General features: G+C 42.0%; 1 protein-coding gene across 1 annotated transcript in view; it reads left to right on the top strand.

The window, feature by feature from the left end:
- LOC139247338 (killer cell immunoglobulin-like receptor 3DL1) overlaps positions 1–2,241 on the top strand; it is a 91,222-nt gene extending 88,981 nt beyond the window's left edge. Inside the window, exon 10 of the mRNA XM_070871614.1 lies at positions 2,203–2,241. The gene's annotated coding sequence lies outside the window, so the exon portion shown is untranslated. The remainder of the gene's footprint in view (positions 1–2,202) is intronic.
- Positions 2,242–14,282: the final 12,041 nt, after the last annotated feature.

Raw genomic sequence — 14,282 nt, 5'->3', positions numbered from 1 at the left:
CCTGCAGCCCTACAATTCGCATCCTCCTGTTCAAATCTCTCCATGATTCTCGCCACTATACTATCTCTGTAACCTCCTGCAGCCCTACAATTCGCATCCTCCTGTTCAAATCTTTCCATGACCCTCGCCACCATACTATCTCTGCAACCTCCTCCAGTCATATAACCCTCCAATTGCACTGCGCTGCTCCAAAGTTTGCCCCTTGTGCATCCGCAACTTTCATCAGTTTCTCATTGGTGGCCGTGCCTTCAACTGTCCAAACACTAAGCTCTGGAATCCACCTCCGCCGCCACCCCACCAACCCCTCAACCAAACTCCTCTCCACCTCTCTCTCTGTTTTTTAGATGCTCTTTAAAACTTGCCTTTTTGGCCAAACTTCGATCACCTGCCCTAATATCTCCTTTTGTTGTTCGGTATCAAAGTGAAGGTGTGGATACTAATACAAAAAGGCCATTTGCGGAAAAGAGTTCCAAATTCTACCACCCATTGTGTGTAGAAATGCTTACTAACTTAATTCCTCAAAGTCCTAGCTCTAATTTTTAAACTCGATCCCCAGGTCCTAGATACCCAACCAGCAGAAATAGTTTTTCTCGATCTACCCTATCTGCTCCGCTTAATATCCTGAAATCTTCGATTAGATCACACTACTTAACTTTATAATTTCTAACGAATACAATCATAATCTGTGTAACCTCTCCCCTGAATTTAACATTTACAGTCCTGCTAAATTTACATACATCTCTCAAAATGATACGACTTAGCTGTGTAAGTTTGTTTACCAAAGTGGAGTAAATAGAAAATGAATTTGCATTACTTTCCCGTTGAAGTTCTGAAATATATAATGTGCCGAAAATTTCGGCCTCGCCTGGTCAGTATGAAGTATGCATGGATGCAGCAAGGCCTCGCAAAAGCCGGTTTTCGAGGTGAGTTGCACATGTGCCTAAAATCTTCCAATTTTTGGAGATTTCTCTTGACAGATCCTCCTCATCCCCGAGAGGAGGACATTCGCACAGGGGAAATTGCCATTTGGCCAACTCATGCCCAGTGAATGTCCTTAAAAATGTTAAGCCTGGTAATTGCAGGTTTATAGTCAATTTTTCCTGCGTAAGAGTTGTAAAACATATAAAAATTACGTTTAAACATTCATTTTTATATCTAAAACTCTGTCCAGTAAGTTAAGTTGATTTTTAGGCATATTAAATCACATTGCAATAATTCCAAATAATAATTATTTTTTTGAAATAATTTAAGTACATTTCATTTCAATTAATTTTTAATATGTGAGGTGTTTTTTCTATATAATATGCTGCGTTTCTTGCTTTGGGAGCGTTTTCTCATTGATAATATTGGGATCTCACACTAACGGATATCCCATTTTTATCAATGAGAATACTATCTCGTGATTGTTGGTCCTGGTCCACTTGACTCCAGCATTTCCTTACATATGCGGAAGTCTTCTCCCCTATGCTGCGCATCGAATGAAGGATTCCGACCAGAATCAAAGGTGCCTCCATGACCACTAGGTACTTTTGCAAAACGTTTTTGGGTCTGAGGCATTCGTCCGAAGGAAGCCTCCAACCCAATTTCCCCCCCCCCCAAGTTTATTTATAAATAAGCATGCTATATTGTTCACCTTTTCTTTGTTTAGTAAATGTAATCAAGTTTTCAAATAATTTCGAGGTCTGACATTGTCTTCTATGGAGGTCTTTGTGGGCCTGGAAAACCCGTATTTCCTGGATACCCATCTTTCAGCATAGTCCGTGACATGATACATGCAGGGTTAAACGTTCAAGCAGGTTTCTGATCAGCATGGATTGTAAATTGGTTACGAAATAAAAGCAAAGGATGACTCCACAGAAACGCCATTTGAATGTGTCAATTTTGTCACTTGTAAGTTGTAGTAATAAAATTAATGGCAAGGGTCGATTGCGGCAATAAACAAAGTTCAGGACGTTGTGTTGCTGGTGGCTTAGTTTCGATTGTCATGCTGTTAATATTTGTGTGTACTTTTGATGTACAATGGTTTATTGATAGTATGTAGGGAATATGGAGTTCAAGGATCGGATTTGGTAGAAGAGATGTGAGTGAACACTGATTTAGCAGTCACTGAAAACGGAACGTGTGTGTCTCAAGAGCAGGGAGAATGCATTGGTTTTGTGAAGTGTATGTTTCAGTAATTTTCGTACTGTTTTTGTGTAATAGGAAGCTTAAATAAAGACATGATCCTGCCTTTACTACAAATGAGCGTGTGTGTAATCTGACGTTTAAAGCAACATAACGAAAAAGATCAAGAAAGCAGTCAAACAGACTGGAGAGAGATTCGAAAGAGAAATGGAAGCAAATGTATTATCGTGAAGATGACAAGTAGAAATGCCTGGGGTGCATTAAAACATTTATTCTTTAGGAATTGGGCATCAGTTGCGTAAAGTGCAGATAATATCAACTGGCGAGGAGCCCTGAAAGTCCCTTATAGAACCAATCGAATTTCCATTCCATTAAATTCAAAATCAGTTGGCTGTGAAATGACGTTTCTGTGTGTCTTCACGAAGGGGAGGGAAGGTGTGTGTGTGTGTTTGTGGAGCTTCGTATCTCTGGACAATTCATTGAGGATTTGGCCAAACATATTATAATGGAGTCTAATACCCCACTAGTTTTTCTTTCCTGAACTTCACGATGCCCAAACTTGAGAAGACGAAACTCCATCCTAGGGCCCAGGCCAAATTTGGTTTGAACCGCAATGAAATGCCACCAGCCTGATGTGAGTGTCAACTTGGCGCCGCTCTGCAGCTCACCAATCGGGACGGACGGGAAGTCGCACTGCTCCAGCGCTGAGCTGGGTTCTGGGCATCGCTGGCAAGGTCGGCATTTATTGCCCATCACTCATTGTCCATCAGAAGGTGTTGGTGAGCCGGATTCTTAAGCTGGTGCAGTGCGTGTGGTAAAGGTACTCCCCAGTGCTGTTCAGGAGGGATTTCCAGTATTATGACCCAATGACGATGAAGGAACGATGATATAATTCCAAGTCAGGATGGTGTGTGGCTTGAAGGGTAACTTGCAGTTGGTGGTGTTTACATGTGCCTTCTTCCTTTGTCCTTATAGTTGGTAGAGGTCGCGGGGATAGGTAATGCTGCAGAAAAAACCATGGCGCGTTGCTGCTGTGCATCTTGTCGATGGTGCACGCTGCAGCCATCGTGCACCGGTGGCGGAGGGATTTGAGTGTTTAATGTTGGGGATGGGGTGCCAACCAGACGCGCTGTTTTATCCTGGATGGTGTCAAGCTTCTTGCTTGTAGTTGGAACTGCACTACTCCAGGCAAGTGGAGACTATTCTACCACACTCCTGACTTGTACCTTATAGATATTGGAAAGGTTTTGTGGAGTCAGGAAGTGACACACTCGCCATAGTATAGCCAGCCTTTGACCAGATCTTTTTGTGGCTGGTACAGTTAAGGTTCTGGTAAATGTTGAGCCCCTGTTCGTTGATAGTGGCGGATTCGGCGACAGTAATGCCGTTCACTGTCTTGGGCCGGTGGTTGAGCTCTCACTTGTTGGAGATAGTTATTGTCTGGCACTTGTGGGAGGCGATCCGGGGACTGAGCCTCCAGCGCACTGGAAGTGGGCTTTATTTTGTCTGAGGCCGAGGAGGACAATTCTTGCTTTCGCAGGATACACATTAACAGCATTTAAATATGTCAAGAGCCTTTTTGAGGTTCGTAATTGGTCCCTTTTAACGATCATCGATACAGCCGCTCAATGCCTGGAGCTAACAGACGTGTAATAGTGTTGGAAGCCCCGCCCATCGATATCTCCCAGTGTCATAGAACCCGATAATTCAAAATTAAGGAGAATGTCCCTTGTTTGAGTTGGGTGCACTGGATGACTAGAAGTCGCCCAAGCCAACATAGCGTCCCAAATTGCGTCACATTCGGAAGTATGGTGTGGAAGTGTGTGGAGCACGTTAGGTCACGATGCGAAATTCGGAGGGCTACCGCCCATTTTACAGGACAAACGAGTGGCAGTCAGTTGAATTTTCCCCGCAAAAAAATGCTATGGTAGGGTAGACTTTCAACTTGCCACCGGGACACAAAACTGGCTGATAAATTCCGAATGCTGGATAATTCAATTATGAAGAAAGTGACGAAAAAACACCTAGGCTCTTCAGCTTTGGAAGATGGAAAATGGAATGGGAAAATAGATAGACAGAGAAACAGACCTACAAGACCTATTGTTTGGCAACTATTAGAGTTTTCATTGTTGTTCCTTTCTCGAAATTAATTGCTATCACATGTATCGTATTTGTCTTTATATGCACAAGAATGCATTTACTTTCAAATAAATATTTGCAAAAAATATGCAGTGGCATTGGCGCAAAGATGCGTGAGAAATATGGAATCCCCTGCTTGGCTCACCATTTAATCCCTGACAGTTATAGAATAAAGCCACTGTTTTTCTGCCTTTAGTTAGCAGGAGGTTTGGAGGAAAGCAGTGTGAACAGACTTACACCTGTGAACAACAGGCAACTTTTCTTTACAACAAATTTTATTATTCAACGAACAAAAAACAGCTATGCCTTTTGAATTGTGATATAAGCGATTGCATCTTGTCTTGTAGCATTACAATTTTTTCGCATTTGATATGACATAAGGCATCACAGCAATACGGGAGTGAGCACAAGCAACCGGCAGTAATATAGAATCAGAGAATAGTTACAGCACAGAAGGAGTCTATTCTGCCCATCGAGTGCCCTCTCTCTGCAAGAGCAACTCTACTAGTCCCATTCCCCCACCCTTTCCCCATTATCCTGCATTCTTTTTCCTTTCATGTATTCATCCAACTCCCCTTTTCAAGCTGTGATTGAGTCTGCCTCTACAATCTTTTCAGGCACTGCATTCCAGATCCTAACTCCTCGCTGTGAAATAAAGTTTTTTGTTATGTCGCCTTCGGTCCTTCTGCCAATCACCTTAAATCTGTCTCATCTGGTTGTCCACTTTCTGCCAATTGGAACAGTTTCTCGATATCTGCTCTGTCTAGACCCCTCAAGGTTTTGAACACCTCTACCAAATCTCCCCTCCATTTTCTGTGCTCTAAGGAGAATAAGCTCAGCTTCTCCAGTCTATCCACGTAACCGAATTCCGTCATCCTTGGAGTTAATCTCGTAAATCTGCGCTCCCTCCTCTCTAAGGCTTCACATATTTATTAAATTTCTGTGCCCAGAATTGGAGACAATACTCGAGCTGAGGCCAAATCAGTGTTTTATAAATGGTCATCAGAATATCCAGGCTTTTGTGCACTGTACCTCTCTTCATGAAGCCACGGTAAAGGTTGCGTCAGTACACCACTATTGACTGCGTTGCAACTGGCTAAAATGATTTCAATTAGGACCCATTATATATATATATATATGTGTGTGTGTGTGTGTGTGTGTGTGTGTGTGTGTGTATGTGTGTGTTTTGCGGGAGAGAGTTTATAGTCTTCACCACCTGAACGCCAAATGAATAACTGACAGGCAGATCGCCAGTAAAAGAAAGCCACCCGATTTTCCTTCTATTGAAATGAAAGGAAGGAATTACCGACGGGTTTCGTAAGAGATGGAAAAGCATAATCCGGATTTAACTTCCGGAGTTCTGCCCAGAGAATGTTAAAAACAATGCAGATTGAAATATAACCAATTGCTCTCTGTGCACAGCAGATGCGTGACAATAAGACAGAATGGAAGTGTTTTTAAGATTTTGTCGATGGTGTAAAATCTGCAATATTGAATTCGCCATCCAGTACAGAAAACGCCTGAGTGTCCTTTAAATTGAAGTCAGCCAATTCGAAATCACGCATTTTAAAACAGGATCACATTTAAAAATTAACCCTAGGGTCACGAGGGTTAGAAACTGGTTCTAGGCAAGACTAAAAATGGTTAAGTTGTGCCGGTCTAGCCTATAGGTGACTCCAGACCCACAGCAATGTGTTTGATTCTTAACTGCACTCTGAAGTGGCCTAGCAAGCCACTCAGTTGTACCAAGCTGCCATGGTGAAATCAGCACTGTGGGAGTATATTCACCACAAGGACTGCAGCGGTTCAAGAAAGCGACTCACCACCACCTTATCAAGCGCAATTAATAATGAACAATAAATGATGGGGCTTGCCAGCGACGCCCACATCCCGTGGAAAAATGTTCCAATCACAGAAGTTGGTTAACGTTGGTTCCATTCTGCTTTTGTTGCTTCTATGCTTTTAAATCCTGCTTTGCTCTTTTTCCGTGGAAGGTTTTCGGAGACATTTGTGTCAGAACCGTGCCCTTCTTCCATTAGACCTCCTTGCAAACTAGCTTCAGTCTTCGCCAGCTTAACTCTAGCATATGTGATACAATAGTCGCTGAGACCATTCTTGTTATCCAGAAATGAAAGAAAATGGGGCTGAAATTGGTCAGTTTAGTTTTATAGTTTAAAAGTCAACTTCAAATGTTTTGAAGCAAAGTAGGAACTAAGAAACTGCTGACTAAATTTAAACAAAAGACAATTAAACAAAATATAATTCATTCATGCGATGTGGGTGTTGCCGGCAAGGCCAGTATTTATGATCATCCCTAATTGCCTTGAGAAGTTGGTGGAGAGCCGCCTTTGTGAACCGTTGCAGTCCACAGAGTTCAGAATTCGCTTCATAACGCTTTGATACAGCTGTGCGACTTGCTAGGCCATTTCAAAGGGCAGTTAAGTGTCAACCACATTCCTGTGGGTCTGGAGTCGCATGTAGCAGAGAACAGGAAAACACAGAAAATGACCTTCCATAAAGGACATTACGACAATCCAGTAGTTTTAATGGTCACAATTACTGACACTAGCTTTTTATCCATATTTATTCTATTAACTGCATATACATTCCCCAGTTGCCATAGTGTGATTTGAAATCAGGTCTCCGTAGCATTAGTCCAGGCCATGGATTTACTAGTTCAGTAACAGAACCACTATATTACCATATTGTGATTGCAATATTCCATAATGGCAATAAAACTACAATGGTCTTTAGCATTCTGCAAACAACTGAAAACTGAAACTTTAAAGTAATTGGCAATATTTCTATTATTATTCACTGACTACTTTAATGGGGTTGACGCAATATGTTCAGTTTGTCGGCCATTGCAAACAGAATGATGTAGATTTTAGTAACTGCTGCCCTGGGCTTAAAACTGGCGTGGATCTGAATCGCCGAAATTTAATTTGAATTCAACACAATGCAAATGAATATTGAGCCGTTTCTATTATGCGTGGAATTCCGCAACGCCGATTTTACGCCCAAGTAACAAGCTGAATATTGTTGCGATGATAGAGAATAACAGACATCGGGGGTAAAATTGCTCTAGGGCATTGGGACCATAACCTAGTGGGGTGCCGCGGGGCTCAGTGCTGGGACCCTAGATATTTACAATATACATCAATGAAGGAATTGAGTGTAATATCCCCAAGTTTGCAGAAGACACTAAGCTGGGTCGCGAAGTGAGCTGTAAGATGGGTGCTAATAGGCGGCAGGCTGATTTGTCAGGTTAGGTGAGTGGGCAAATGCATGGCAGATGTAGCATATTGTGGATAAATGTGAGGTTATCCACTGTGGTGGCAAAAACATGAAGGCAGAATATTATCTGAATGGCGGCACATTAGGAAAAGAGGAGTTGCAACGAGACCTGGGTGTCATGGTACATCAGTCATTGAAAGTTGGCATGCAGGTATAGCAGGCAGTGAAGAAGGCAAATGGCATGCTGGACTTCATAGCTAGGGGATTTGAGTATAGGAGCAGGGAGGTCTTACTGCAGTTGTACAGGGCCTTGGTGATGCCTCACCTGGAATATTGTGTTCAGTTTTGGTCTCCTAATCTGAGGAAGGACGTTCGTGCTATTGAGGGAGTGCAGCGAAGGTTCAGCAGACTGATTCCCGGGATGGCAGAACTGACGTATGCGTAGTGACTGGATCAACCGGGCCTGTATTCATTGGAGTTTAGAAGAATGAGAGGGGATCTCAATAGAAACATATAAAATTCTGACGGGACAGGACATGTTAGATCCCGATGTTAGGGAATTCCAGAAACAGGGGTCACAGTCTAAGGATAAGGAGCAAGCCATTTAGGACCGAGATGATGAGAAATTTCTTCAGTCAGAGAGTTGTTAACCTCTGGAATTCTCTACCGCAGAGAGTTGTTGATGCCAGTTCATTAGATATATTCAAGAGGGAGTTAGATATGGCCCTGATGGCTAAAGGGATCAAGGGGTATGGAGAGAAAGCAGGGAAGCGGTACTGAGGTGAATGATCCGCCATGATCATATTGAATGGTGGTGCAGGCTCGAAGGGCCGAATGGCTTACTCCTGCACCTATTTTCTATGTTTCTATATTTCTAACGCGTAACAGTGAATGTGCTGCTCGTTTCACAGCCAACCCGAATAGCTTTTGGATAAATATGTTTGGTTCAATTGGTCATTCCTATCACTGACACTTTACTTTGCAAGTGATGAATCACCCAGCACTGGTTGTGGTAATCCTCAGCAGAATCCTTCTCCTCCACTGAAAACGTACCCGTTTCCCTCCTGAGATACCATCGTCATCACCTGTAAATAAAGCAGACGCATTATAAAGGTAACAATCTGGGCGCGTTGATGAACAGAATTAGATTAATGACCCCTAATCTGCGGTAATTTGAATCTACCCCACCCTGGCGGCAAAATGACGGGATCGAGAAAAAATCTGGCTTGCACCCAACGGAGTTTTATTTTCCATTGTTGTAGGAGGGTAAAATTGGGCGCAATCGAAAACCGACATTTGAACATTCACCGTCCGTTTTCCTAAAGTCTAAGTTCGGTGAAAATCATCCAATTATGTGTTAATACCCTCTGCGTGATAATTAGCAGTTCATTTGTCTCATTCCCAATTTATCAAGCAACAGAAATATAGCAAGATTATCTGCTGCCTCAAAACGTTCTATGATTGTGCAAATCTCTGTAAGATCCATCTTTAGCTCAGTTATGCTACTCTGGTATAAAGTCTCAGTTTTAGGAACAATTGAGACCAGAAACATCAGACGCTAAGATCCATGGCATGACCCTGGACACCGCGGACCACGTCCCATATCACGAGAGCCTCCTATCAACAAGAGCAGGCATCGACGACAAGATCCAACACCACCTCCAGTGCGGCAGTGCAGTCTTCGGCTGCCTGAGGAAAATAATTTTTGAAGACCAGGCCCTCAAAACTGTCACCAAGCTCATGGTCTACAGTGCTGTAGTGATATCCACCCTCCTGTATGGCTCAGAGACATGGACCAAGTAGAGTAGACAGCTCAAGTCGCTGGAGAAATATCACCAATAATGTCTCCACAAAATCCTACAAATCCCCTGCGAGGACAGGTGCACCACCGTCAGCGTCCTCGTCCAGGCTAACATCCCGAGCATTGAAGCACTGACCACACTCGACCAGCTCCGCTGAGCAGGCTGCATAGTTCGCATGCCAGACACGAGACACCCAAAGCAAATGCTCTATGTGGAGCTCCTTCACAGCAAACGAGCCAAAGGTGGGCAGCGGAAACGTTACAAGGACACCCTCAAAGCCTCTCTGATGAAGTGCGAAACCCCACTGACACCTGGGAGTCCCTGGCCAAAGACCGCCCTCAGTGGAGAACGTGCATCTGGGAGGATGCTGAGCCCCTCGAGTCTCAATGCCGAGAGTGTGCAGAAATCAAGCGCAGGCAGCGGAAAGAGCATACGGCAAACTAATCCCACCCACCCCTTCCCTCAATGACTATCTGTGACAGAGACTGTGGCCCTCGCATTGGACTCTTCAGCCGCAAAAGCACTCACTTCAGGAGTGGAAGCAAGTCTTCCTCGATTCCGAGAGACTGCCTATGATGATGATCATCATAATCATCAATGTTTCTACAGGTGAAAATGTACCTCCACCTTCACACTCCCCTCACTCCGACCACGTTTACCTCTCTGATTCTCCTCGCGCTTTTTGTTCCTTCTGAAAGGCGCTACATCAATTCAAGTTGTTATTTTTCGAAAACCCCTTTTGTAAATTCGAAGTAATTGTCACTTTTACACCAGGATGGACCGGGCAGGAGAGGACCAGCCTCCCGTTTTACATTCCACCTGATTTTATTCTCCATTGGCCCCTAAATCCCAGAGTGTTCTTCCGGTCACCCTCCAGACTTTACAACGATATTAGTGGAGCCACTGCAGTGACTATTTTAACCATGTGTTCCTGAAGTGACTGACAATATTTGAAGCAAACACATTTGAAAAGAAATGGCTAAAATCAAATTATAGGACTGTATTAATCTTCACCCTTAGCAACAGCTTCGAAAAATTACATAATTTACCTCAATCTCGAGGTTCTGCTCGTGACTGCCGAAAACTATATATCGGCAGCAGTTTTGGCATCACCTAAATCGGAACAAACAGAGAAAACATTAAAATAAGGAGGCATCATTAAGTTGGATTGATATATGATTTGGGCCGAAAATTGCAGCCTTACCAGATGTGTCAGATCTGTCATAATTTCATTGGACAGATCTGATGCATAATGACTTCAAACCTTTATTCCTGGTAAAAGCAGGGTATAGCCTCCTTTTACCAGTTTAAGAGTTTTAATCATAGAAACATTTAACTTAGTCGTTTATTTACATATTAAAAACCTCTCCATTAAAGTAAGTTTATTTAAACCGTATTAGAACACGTCAAAAACAATGTTTTAATACTTTGTTTTCTAAAACATTTAATTACATTCAATTTCATTTACTTTAAAATATGTGAGATGCTTTGTTATTTATTTTCCGGCGTTTCTTGTTTTCGTGGGTATTCTCATTGATAGTAATGGGAGCCGTACAAACAGAGCTCCCATTATTATCAATGAGAATACTCAATGTTCAGTGGTTCCAGGCCCACGAGATTCCAGACTATGCGTCCATACATGGAAGACATGTTGCCGGGCACAGGAGTTTTCAGGACATCCGCTGGGTAAGATATGGGTAAATAACGCAATCTTGCCTATGCGAATGTCCTCCCTCCTGAGATGTGGAGGATCTGTCAACCTGGAGCTTGCCAGATTGGAAAGTCCGGTATTCAGCGACAGCACATTGTGCACTGAAAACCGGCTTTTGCGATGCCTTCCCGGGTCTGTACATACTCCGTAGGGATCCGCGGAGGCCATGATGTCTGGACCAAATTATGAAACATCAGTTCAATAGCATATGTATAGAAAATATATTGTACGATCAAACACAGCAACATCTTTGGAGATCATATAGATATCTATACTTTTGTACAGATTCAGAAATTTTCAGATGTGTACACCAGTAATAGGGAGAAAATAAATTCAGGTATCTCCCATTTAAATATTCCCCATAGTTACCGCCAACGTGATCATGGGCTCTTTGTGATTGCATCATGTGAACTGTACAGTGTTATAATCCGTTATGTTCCGAACCATTGGCCATAATGCTATCGAGATTTTCGCGATTTGTCATCTTCATTGTTTGAATCCTAGAACTGTCTTTATAAAATTCAACATCATATTTAAACCATCAAAAGTAGACTCTGCACCGACATTTGAGCATCAGAGTACCATCTTCCAAAACCGAAGCCGGATTGACCAGTAATTTCACGTCGTCACCTAATGTTGGGAGCAAAGTGTCGTGGTATTAAAGCAGCATCCGCTTAACTCACATAAAGATCTTTTTGTAAAGCCATCCAAAAAAATTCGGGAGGATTTAAGTTTAGAATTCCAACTTCACCAGTTTTTTGCTTTTGTTTCGAAGAATAAATTTAACACTAATATCTATCACCACTAATCGAGTTTTACGGTACATCCTCCTGCAGCCAGCGCTAATTCCAATTCCAATGGAGCCTAGGACAAGTAACGAACAGTAATGAAGCGGTGGTCAGCTGAGTTTGAAATGACTTATGGATTGAATTGGAGTTAGTTAACATTTCTCTTCTCGAGCAGCACTTTCCCACCATCAGGCGCAGCTCTTCTAACGTTGAAAATCTGAAACTAAACTATGTTGGGAATAGCTGGCAAATACGATATCTCCCCAACTTTCTGTAAAGCTAATTGACGAGTTAATGTGGTGAAGAAGGAGAGTTTGTAATAGATGCCCAAGCTAATGAGACCGGATTGTTCCATGTTGAACCACGAGGATGGTGTAACTCATCGAAACCTTAGGGGTACATTTCCGTGTGGGGCACCTGGGTGTAAAGCAAAGCCTAAACAGAACATATAATAGACAATCCGCCGATAAGGATCAATTATTGCTTACAGAACCCGTGGTATTCTTTTCAATAGAAGGAAACTCCAATGTGGAGAGCATTCCATCCACCCCATCAGAATATGGAGTCGCCAAGCGGGCTCAGGGTGCCAGAGAGGCATTGTGACCATAATGGTAAGAGTGCCCAAATCTTCCTCGCCATATGCCTTAGTCAGCTGTACTCTCCCATCCATTAACAAGAGTCCGCTTATGATTGGAAGGGTTTGTGCTGGTTGCTTTCGGCAGTTACAGGTGCACATCAGTGCACATCAGTGATCTACAAAAAAACGTAACCAGCCTAAATATAAACAATACAGTAATAGATAACATAGGAAATAATAAATTAACGGAGGGCATTGTTGGCAAGGGGACAAATAGAATTATAGAACAGGAGTCGAAAAAGATGATTAAACATAGAGCGAGAGAAAATTCTACTAAAAGGAGAAAAACTGCCTGCACAGCAATGAACACATTGGCTGCAATAAAATATGGGATTTGGAAGCAATCCTGCGTTGCAAGGAACCATACAGAGCAGGGATTACTGAGACATGGCTACAGAAATATCAGGACTGGGAGTTAACTATTTCGAAAAGATAGAGAGGGAAAAAGGTGAGGTGGAGTAGCTGTACCTATTAGGGATAACATAATGCCAGCAGAAACAATTTACACATATAGAATCAGTATGGATAGAGATAAAAGATAACAAAGGATCAATCACACAATAAGTGTAGACTACAGACAGCCTAATAATCGAACGGAGGTGCATGAAGACATATTCAGGAAAATTAAGGGAATGAGTAAAATGCAGAATAATAATCATGGGGAATGCCACCTACCCTGATATATATAAGACCGAACATGTAGGTAAAGGGGATAAAGGAATGCAGTTCCTACAATGGGTTTAGGGTTCCTTTCTAACACCCAAAATGTAAAAAGCACCAACAAAGGAGAATTCGCTATTGGGTCTAGAAATGGGGAATGTACCAGAGCAGAAAAGTGAAGCAAAAGTCAGGGAACACCTCGGTAATAGTAACCATAATATAAGACGCTTTTAAGTGATAATTGGGAAGGAAAAATGTATGACGAAAACGAGGGCAATAGTTTGGAGAAAAGCTGATTTTGCACGGTTGAGAATAGAACTTGGGAAAATAAAATTGGCAACAATACTGGCAAGAAAACAATGTAGAATAGCAATATGAAAGATTTTAAACAGTGTCCAACAGATTCCAAGAATAGTATATTCTGCTAAAAGAAAAAACAAATAAACATTAATGAGATTACGTGGATGACTAAAACCATAGCGGAACAATTGAGGTTAAAGAAAGAAGCATTCATTACGTACAAGTACAGCATGTTAAGGAAGAATACGAAGCGATTTGAAGAGAAATAAAAACAACATTTAGGAAGGCAAAGAGGAACTATGAAATTAATTATCAAGGAACATAAAACAAAACAGTAAAACATTTTAAAAGCATATCAATAAAATACGAAGGTAAGGATAGACTAGGGACATTAAGGGATAGGGAGGTCAATACCGTACTCATCGATAGAGAGATGGCAGAAATGTTAAATAATTATTTTGCTTCAGTATTTAGCAGGGAGATAGAATAGGTAGGCATGACGTTGGATGATGAGATTAGTAATGAGGTAAGTGCATCTAAAACAAAAAGTGTGGATATATTAAACGAAAGATTCAAATTCAGAGAGGATAGAACCCCTGCTCCGGATGGATTGCATGAAGGTATTTTTAAAATAATCTAGGGAAGCGATAGCAGAGGCTATGATACACAAATGTAATAACTCATTCGCAAAATATGTAGTGCCAGAGGACGTGTGGATGGCTAACGTAATACCTATATTTCAGAAGGGGCATAAAACAGGTCCAGGGAATTATAGACCATTCAACATAGCATCGGTCTTAAGAAAAATAATGGTGTCTCTACTAAAACATCTCGACAACTTATAGGAGGACATTAATCAACTGGCAGAATGGACATATTATTGA

The sequence above is a fragment of the Pristiophorus japonicus genome, unplaced genomic scaffold (genome assembly GCF_044704955.1).
Source record: "Pristiophorus japonicus isolate sPriJap1 unplaced genomic scaffold, sPriJap1.hap1 HAP1_SCAFFOLD_270, whole genome shotgun sequence".
Taxonomy (NCBI): domain Eukaryota; kingdom Metazoa; phylum Chordata; class Chondrichthyes; family Pristiophoridae; genus Pristiophorus; species Pristiophorus japonicus.
Note: the sequence above shows the minus strand (reverse complement) of the source record. Positions and strands in the feature narration are given on the sequence as shown.